Source organism: Hemicordylus capensis, chromosome 4, assembly GCF_027244095.1.
Source record: "Hemicordylus capensis ecotype Gifberg chromosome 4, rHemCap1.1.pri, whole genome shotgun sequence".
Classification (NCBI taxonomy): Eukaryota; Metazoa; Chordata; class Lepidosauria; order Squamata; family Cordylidae; genus Hemicordylus; species Hemicordylus capensis.
Genome location: NC_069660.1, coordinates 148317253 through 148326420, shown reverse-complemented (window position 1 = coordinate 148326420; position 9168 = coordinate 148317253). Strand labels below are relative to the sequence as shown.

Sequence of the window (9168 nt, the reverse complement as noted above, 5' to 3'; positions counted from 1 at the left end):
TCCTTAAAATATATATATATTTTAAAAAACACCCGTAAATTTTCCCCATGGCTTCACAATTTCCAGAAATGATACATCTCTGGAAATGACTAAGGTTAAAAAAAAAGAAAAGGACATTTTATTCAGTGGACTTGTGTGCCTCTCGGCACAGCTGCCTAATATCATATTCATACCTTTCTTCCAAGTACTCTAAAAGGCCTTTTCCTGTTTTTCTTACGATGCTGCCAGTGACTACCCCATCTGTGTATGGAGACTAGTGAAGAAAAGTGGAGGGAAAGCAGTCTGCTATGAATTAAAAACAACAGCACTACAATGGCAATGTAGGAGGGTGGGGGAAGGCAATGAAACCTGTTTCGAGCCATGTTTTCCTACGAAAAACCTCCTACTCATGTAGCCTAGTGACATGAATATTGACGTATTCAAGGGGGTTTTCTATTCCTGCTGGACAATCACTAAACTTTTTTGTTATCCTAAATCAAGAGGCCAAAGGGTTGAAAGGTTTTTGAAAGCATGGCTATATCTTGACTGAAAAGTTTATACTTTATAAGCAAAATGTTTTTATTTATTTTTACAATAGCAAAAGAAAAGAGAAATTTCTCTTTCCATGAGGCTTAATCCAAATGTTTCATAGTCAAAGAACGAAGTGTTTTAGATTCTGGTTTTCAAGTGTTATGTTTGGAATATTAACCTAGCATCCATTCATGCTTCCAGTAATTAATTCAGATTATTTATTTGTAAGAAAAGCAGACTCAGTTAACCAAACATCTAGTTGGAATCATTCATTATCAATATAGTAGTACAGGGGCGTAGCAAGGTTGTAGTGGGCCCAGAGACATGATTTTAAAATGGGCTTCCCCGCTCACTGAAGCTCAGCTCATTAAGTAAAGAAATCTTAAATGAGGCTGAATAGTGGTAACAAAAAGCATATATGTGTGTGTGTATATATATGTGTGTGTGTGTGTGTGTGTATCTCTCTCTCTCTCTCTCTCTCTCTCTCTCTCTCTCTCTCCATATAACCTATGTGCCAAAATAGAACATCATCCTAAATTATTTTTTAAAAGGCTTTATAAATTGTGGACGATGCAAGTCATTGAATGGTACTAGAGAAAGACATGCTGTTCTGGTAGCTTCAAGTCTTAACACTCACATCAATTTCAGAGGATGAATACAACTGAAGGAAGCCTGGACAGGTGCGCTGCTGGGGGAGTCAGTCATGTGACTTGCCTCTGATGGGCCCCCAAAGGCAGGGGGCCCCCAGACAACTGTCTCCCCTTGCCCTATTATAGTTATGCCCCTGGAGCAGTATTATGTCTGTTTTCCTAGTGCTGTGTCCCCCTGCCCTGATAATTCCTCATATTTTTTCTTCCTAGCATAAAAATTACAAGTTCAGGGTTCTCCTTGTTTTTCTTTTTTAAACATTGGGATCGTTCATTATAAATAGAGCAGCATGCCAATTTTTCTGAGAGTTTTTTAGGAGGTTGTAGTTGGTATAGAAGTCATCATACATAATAATAGTGAATTCAGCTATTTGAGTGTCAATCAGTTTGGTAGGTAATTGGGGCCACCCAAAATAAGATAGTCATTTCTGTAATTTGGAGAATTAAATAGATATGCAGAAGCAAATAAGTTTATACCTTAAAAAAAATAAACCTGAACATATTTCAAAATCTGCCCCCACCCCCCAAAAGCCCTGTGATTTTCCAGGAGCTTACAAAATACTGAGGGCACAGACTGGTTCAGTTGAGACCAAGCGAGACACAGCCTTTTAGGGTGTCAGTTGGAGAAAAAAGGAAAATGGAGGGCAGGGGAAGACAGGAAATTGGCCAGTCAAAGCCCCTAAAAACTTAAAGTAAGTATCCTAGAGGGCTGGGGCTAGCATGCCATGATGTTACCCCCCCCCCCAAAAAAAACCCAAACCAAAAAACCCCCACCCTCCACTGCCTGTAATATGGAAATGTTTCAGAAGAAGGAGAAAAAAGGAATAGTTTCCCCCTTCCCCAGTCTTCAAACCCCCAAACCCCTTGCATCATGGAGCAATAAAATACTAAGATTTAAAGTTGCCAACCAGCCCTAAATCTGACCCTCTAGCATTATGTAACACAGCAGGGAAATGACTCGAGGAAGAAAGAGAAAAATTCAGCCTCACCCCTCAGCTTGTCTGGTGGGGGGCAGGCTTCTTGCCCCAGCCTCTTAGGCACAATTAGGCACAAGGCAAATGTGGGCCTCTGATTGGTTGACCGGAGCATGGGGGCAGGACTTGCATGGCCTTGGCTTCGGTCATGACTTAGTCCGTTCGTTTGCGTTTGAGAAGCAACGTGACAAGATCTTCCTCTTGTCCCTTATCCTGGACTGGGAGGGGAGGGGAGGTGTCCCCCCCCCCCCGATTCAGGGACTGGTGTCATGCACTGCAGGATCTCCAGCCCATCCCAGGCAGGGTAAGTCTGGCCTTGCTCCACCCTTTTTCTGTTTCTAGTTTTCTTTTGGGGCACAGTGGGGAGGTTGACTGGGAGGGTTTGCCTTGTCCCCACCCTGTTTGGGGGCTCTTGGGGCACCAGTTGTCCAAGTTTCCTTGCCGAACCCCCAACCCCCCAATATTCTGCTCCCCAACTTTGACTGTCCTTGTGGGGAGATGTGGGAGAGGCTTGGCTGGAGAGGCTTGCTCTGACCTGTCCTCTCTTTTGTGGGCTTGCTAGCAGAGATCCTTGGACAGGGCTACCGCATCACAATCCTGTGCTTTGGTTTTTCACCCTGGGGAAAAACAGGGAATTGGAAGGAGTATCCTCCAAAAGGAAAATTGGAAGCGGTAAACTCCCCCCCCCCCCGCAAAAAGGAAAAATATGTTTCACTGTGTTTTATGCAACACTGGGCTACATTCTATGCAGACCTCTGTCAAGGTAAGAGATCCATCGGGGTTGCTGTGCAACTTCAAAGGCAGTCCCAACAGAAGCAACGAGGCCAGGGTGCATACTTTCAAGTGTTTCCAGGCAGCAGCACTCCTTTGTACTGGGTGCGATAAACAGGAGCGCTGTGCTACTGCCCAGAAGTGCTTTAAAGTGGCACAGCAGCCTCACTGCTACCGTTGGGGGCCTTTGAAATTCCGCCGCAGCCCCAACGGGTCCCTCACCTTGACAGAGACCTGTGTAGAATGTAGCCCATGCTCTTTAAAGTTTGGTATAGAAGTCATCATACTTGTTTTAATTGCTTGTTTTAATTTTTTTTGCTTGTTTTAATTTTTTTTAAAATCAGATTTGTTTTTATACTTTTTAGCTCAATATTTTAATGTGTCTTTTTAATAATCGTGTTTTTAAATTTTATTGTGAGCCACCTTGAGATTTTCTTTCTGAAAGGCGGGGTATAAATTTAACAATAAATAAAAATAAATTGTCCATTAAAACTGCCCATTGAACAGTACCAATGATTCAGACCCCATGATTCCTCTTCCCCCACAGCCTCCAGTTATCAGGACTGGTGGTCTGAAAGCACAGCATTAGTCAGGCTGCGCTGGAAGAAGGTTTATCGTCATTGGATAAACCAGTGGGGTAAACAAGCTGGGGGAGACAGTTAGAAAAGGTGATACAGGGGTCGACTTTGGACATAACAGGAAACTGCAGGTCTGTTGGACCTGTGGTTCCTGCCATTCCCCCTGCCGTGCTCCCAGATGATCCAGTCTGAAGTCTGGGAGACTGGGGGTGGGGCAGTGTTCCCTCTAACAGGGATTCCTAGATGTTGTTGACTATAACTCCCAGCATCCCCAGCTGCAATAGCCTTTGCTTGGGGATTATGAGAGTTGTAGTCAACAACATCTGGGAATCCCTGTTAGAGGGAACACTGCTGAGCGAGGGCAGAACTGGCTGCACAGGCTTCCTCTATCTAATGATGGACAGCTGCAGCAGCTCAGGTTAGAAACAGTGGCAACCTTTGGACACCACGATGCCACTTTCTAACTGGAATTATCTCCTGCAAAACCGAAGGATGACAATTCAAGCTTGTTTGTGATCTGAAATCTTGGGTTGCTTTTTGGACAGAACTGAAGATTCCTGAATTCAGACAATCAGAAACCCAAACCTCTGGCATGGTTGCCTGAGGTTTGGCGTGATGTCAAAAGATGACCAGTAATAAGCTAGTATGTAGGTTAGTACTAGGGATGTGCATGAACAGGTTCGGCATTCAAGCTGGTTAGGCGGTGGGGGTTTCTTTAAGGAACAAAAGTTCCTTCTTTCAGTACATGCGTATCAGGCACTTCTGGTTTGACGCTGATTGGGGCTACAAGGAGGCACACTGCAACACCACATCAGCAATTTTGGGGAGAACACTGGTGGGGGACATGGAGCTGGGGAGGTAAGAGCACCCTCCCTGTCCCTTAAAGAAATGCCCCCCCGCCTCATGGGTGTGCACGAACCAGTTTGTGCACATCCCTAGTTAGTACCATGCCTGCTCACACACATGGGCATCTGTCATTTTAGACTAATTTACTTAAAACTGAATTGCAAGCATAGAGAACAAATGGACTGCAGACTAGACAGAGAAAAATGCTGACATTTAGGTACTTCAGAGGAGCAATGGAGAGAAGTCTTCAAAACAAGAGAGGACATTTATTTATAAAGCAGAGAGGTACAGTGAGATACAGAATGCCTGCATTAAGGTTTCTTGGGGTGTGTGTGATTTTTCACTCTTTTTTCTCTTAAAGATGGATTGGACTTATAGAATAGCTGCCAGTCAAAGGAATCCAGAAACATCAGTGTGGTGTAGTGGTTAGAGTGCCATACTAGGTTCAAATCCCCACTCAGCCATGAAATTCACTATGGGGTGATGTAGGTCAGTCACCAACTCGCATCCTAACCTACCTTACACAACCATTGTGTGGATGAAATTGGGCGCGGCACCATAAATGCTGCCCTGAGTCCCTTGGAAGAAGAATTGAATAAAAATATGTTTACATTTACTAAAGAGCGGGATGGAAGGGAGGCAATGTATTATTCTGGTCCACAGGGATGTGTTTTCCAAATAGGGCACATTTATGCTCATTTTAAAAAAATACATCCCCAACACCTCCCCCAAAAGAAATTTGGGACATTTTCCCCCAAGGAAAATAAGGACTGCCTGTAATAAACAGAACAGTTGTAGAACATGTATTAATGCATGTGGGACTAAGGAGGAGAAGTGGGGAACCATAACTCAGTAACATGGGCAAGGCACAAGTAGAGGGACCAGCTACTAGGTAGTGCTTGATGTTACAACATGGAGTAGGAACAGGAGGGACTCAGAAGGATGTTGCAGACTTCTCTAATAAAGGACTTTTGTTTTCTACTCCTGCTACCTTCTTGAATGAAAGCAAACTGCACTTGAAACATAGGGCACGTGAGAGATGTTTGTGTGGGAAGGAGTAGTGAAATGAACTGACCTTGACATCACTGAGCCCTGGAAAAAAAATATGTAACATCTGGTTACTTACAGAATATCAAGATGACACATCAGGCTGCTGGACAGAGCTAGAACCCAGACGGGAAGTAGGATCACCAGGCATCCTCAGCTGAAACAAGATTAGGGAAGTGGTAGGAAGCAAGCTGACTTATCACGCTAACATTCTTTTTGGACTTTCTTGGATTATGTAAGACTTTATTTATTTTTGTCTCACAAATGATTCAGTCTTATGAAGAGCCTGAAAGGCTTCCAGGGAAGACAAAAGGAAGCACCTAGAAGCTTTTTACATGGGGCTTTTGATGCCCTTTAACTTGCCTCTCCTTCAGAATGGAGGGGGTCCGTTCATATATCAGCTAGATTTGTGACCTGAAGTCCCTGCGAGTTATCAGGGAACAGTTCACACACAATTCGGGTTTTTCACTGCGTGTTAAAGTGTAGCCTGATTTGTATCCAGGGTAAAAAAAAATTGACTATTTGCGGTGGTTTTTTGGGACAACTCCGAGTTTGCAATAAAGCCTCCCCATAAACCCACAGTAAAACCTGCTGTGCATAAAAGTCCCGGGTGCCTGTGTAGTGAATGCAGATGGCTTTTATATCTCTTACATTTATATAGTACTGTTTCACTCTTGCTAAACATCCAGGTCTCAAATGGAAGGGAGAGTTTCTAATTTATTTTCCTATCACTGGCCACAGCCAAAATGTAAGATTACTTAGGTAAGAGGCTAGATGTGATGACTTAACACTCACTAAAGAGTTCTCTCCCACTCCCACTGCCACCATCACATTAAAGGTTAATGTTTGAGATCTAGATACCAGTGGCATAGTGAGCTTACAGGCAGCTGGGAGACAAAGTGCAGCCAGGGGCACCCTTCGTGTGCACATGCCCCAAACCACATCACCTGCATCTGATGTCAGATGCAAGGGGGTGGGACAATTAGCTGCTATTCCAATACTTTACCACCACCACCACTCCGGAGCTCCCCCCCTGGGCACTTCCTAGCCCCACCACCACCTGCCTTGCATTGCCCTCTTTGCTGCAGCCTACACACCCTTTGCACTCACCAGATCTCCCGGCCACGCTGATGCTGGCAAGAGGGGAAAACCAAGTCTCCTCTCTGGTGGGGGGGATGAGGGAATGGGACTCTTCTATTACACAGCCTTCCAGGCCACTCGACTCTCACTCCCTTTAACCCTCTGCTTGCCTTGTCCCTACTATAGTGACAGTTCAGTGCAGACTTTGAGGCTTCTGCTGCAGAGAAAGAGGAGGAGGAGGAGGAGGAGCTAGGCGTGGGCAGAGCTTCTACTGTTTCCTTGTGGTTTGTTCTTCTCCTCTTCTCGGGCACCCCTGCCTGCTGCCTTTGTTCCCAAGAGGCAGGCCTTTAGGGGGAGTTTAGCATCCCTAGCCAGGGAGAGCCTTGTGGGGCCCCCTGACCCTCCGGGCCTGGGAACAATTGACCCCCCCATCCAATGGATGATATGTCCCTGCTAGATACAATCTCACAGCATTACTTTTTACAATAATACTCTTTGCCCTTTAACCTATCCCTTTGTCTGCCTGTCTGCCTCTTATGTTATGTTATGTTATGTTATGTTATGTTATGTTATGTTATGTTATGTTATGTTATGACTTTATGCATTTATATACTGCTCTAAATAAAATCTCAGGGTGGTTTACAATTTAAACAAACAACTAAAAATCATATAAAACAGATTAAAATTACCATAAATAAAAACTGGTGGAACAAGTGTGCTTTCAAAAGTCGTTAAAAAACAACCTAAATATTTAGTATATTTGTACACTGCCCCAAACTCTGAGTGGTTTACAACAAACAAATTAAAACAGAAATTAAAACAAAACATAAAAATAATTTACAATCACAATTCCAGTTTTAAAAGTTGGGTGAATAAATGTGTCCTTTTAAAAGCTGTCAGAGATGGGGCATTTCTTATTCAACAGGGAGCACATTCCAAAGCCTCAGGGTGGCAACAGAGAAGGCCCATCCCTGAGTAGCCACCAGACAAACTGGTGGGCAACTGCCAACAGATCTCTCCAGATTATCTCAATGGGCGGCGGGGTTCATAATGAAGACATTAGCCATATTTGCGCATAACATGGAACCGCGGGCCCAATGGGCTAGAAGCAGTTGAAGAGGTTGCATAAGAGTAAGTACGACACAAGCTGTTGACTTGGTTTGTTATAATACAGTTTTTGAGAACGTGCTCTTATGATGTTCTGTACTTTCATTTATTACTAGCTGACCTGGCGCAGAACATCTGCACCCCTAGTTCTCCTTGCCTCTCCCAGCTCCCTTCAGCTCCAGTTCATTCCCTCTCCCCCTTTCCTTCTGCCCCAGTTCATTCTCCCCTGACTGACGACCTGGCCACCGTTTCCTCTCACTGCCCGGCAGCTGGCCGGCCTGGCTGCCATTTCCTTTCATTGGCCACTCACCTTCCTCTCCCCACCCTCACTCACAAAATCTCGCAAGAGCTGCCACACATGGGATTAGTGACAGGTATGCCTTACAGAAATATATATAGAGAGAAGAGACTAGTTGAGTGTTTGTGAATTGCAGAAATCCCTTTACCTTTGATAATGAGATAGGGGCATGTTTTCACTACATCTTCTTGTAATACAAACAGTTCATATATTGTAAGTTTTGTATAAACTTCCTGTTTTGTTCATTACTATGATGTTTGGTATAAGGTATCTCTTGTGGCAGGAAAACTGGGGAGGTATACTTTCTGAAATATGGTTGAAGTTTATATAGTAACTGAGTTTTATCTCTCAGAAGATTAGGACATTGGAGCATGTTGACGAATGTTATTTGACAAGATCAACTTCCACTTCCACTTGAAAAAAAGACATCTTGAAATGGAGGTCAACGGGTCACCTTAGTGTGTATAGACTTGTTCATTCATATTTCTACTTCATGGACTTCATCACTCGTTTTTGTTATACAATGTGTGGACTCATTAATTCATGAGCTGTACTCATTTCTACATTATGGACTTTATTGCTCTTCTCTGAATATACAGTTCTATTAATATTTTTCCATTTTACTTATACTGAATACATTTTCTACTATAGAATCATTTGACTATATTGTGTTTGTTTGTTTTTTCTCATTGATCAGTCTGGTGGGGGATCTCCCTGGTTTTTGTGGTACAGCCGTACTGGAGCTGGACTAGTTTTCTTAAGCCAAAATCCTAAGGATATGCAAAACGTTTCATGCTTGGTTGCTTGAAACCAACCATTTTGAGTGTTTCAAGATCGAAACAGAACACTCTGTTTTGAGCTCAAAACCAAAGAACCCTATTTTGACTTGAAATGTTTTGAGTGTTTTGAGCACCATTTTGGGGGGCTGTTTTTCCCCTTGATGATTGGTTTTCTGGCATCAGCTTCCAATTGGCTTGCAATCCCCTTTCTTCTTGATTGGTTTGTTAGTAGGGGGGAGATGAACTTCCAATGCATCGACCTTTTGCACCAACTGTCCTAATGACCACTAGGGGCATTGGGAGTAGAGACAGTGAGTCAGGGTCTCCCTATCTGTCCCTACTCTATGACCCCTGAACTGACTCTGCAGCACTTCCTGTGCTGAGTCACAATCCTTCCTTTCCTCCTAGAGAGCAGATGGAAACATCTCTCTCTCTCTCCTTACCTATCCACTATGTAGTCCTTTAGATTAGATATAGGTCTTTCCTGTCTAAGTGTATTTAACCAATAAATGTTTAGTGTTTAGTCACACA

The 9168-nt window shown here is 43.6% G+C and overlaps 1 long non-coding RNA gene across 2 annotated transcripts; it reads left to right on the top strand.

Moving 5' to 3' along the window:
• Positions 1–2247: 2247 nt before the first annotated feature.
• Positions 2248–8522, top strand: LOC128323531 (uncharacterized). Of its 2 annotated transcripts, none has more exons than XR_008306333.1 (3): positions 2248–2435; positions 5455–5608; positions 8214–8522. It is a non-coding gene; the product is annotated as an uncharacterized LOC128323531 (long non-coding RNA). The 2 variants fall into 2 exon arrangements; XR_008306334.1 differs by having other exon boundaries at positions 8211–8522.
• The last annotated feature ends 646 nt before the right edge of the window (positions 8523–9168 follow it).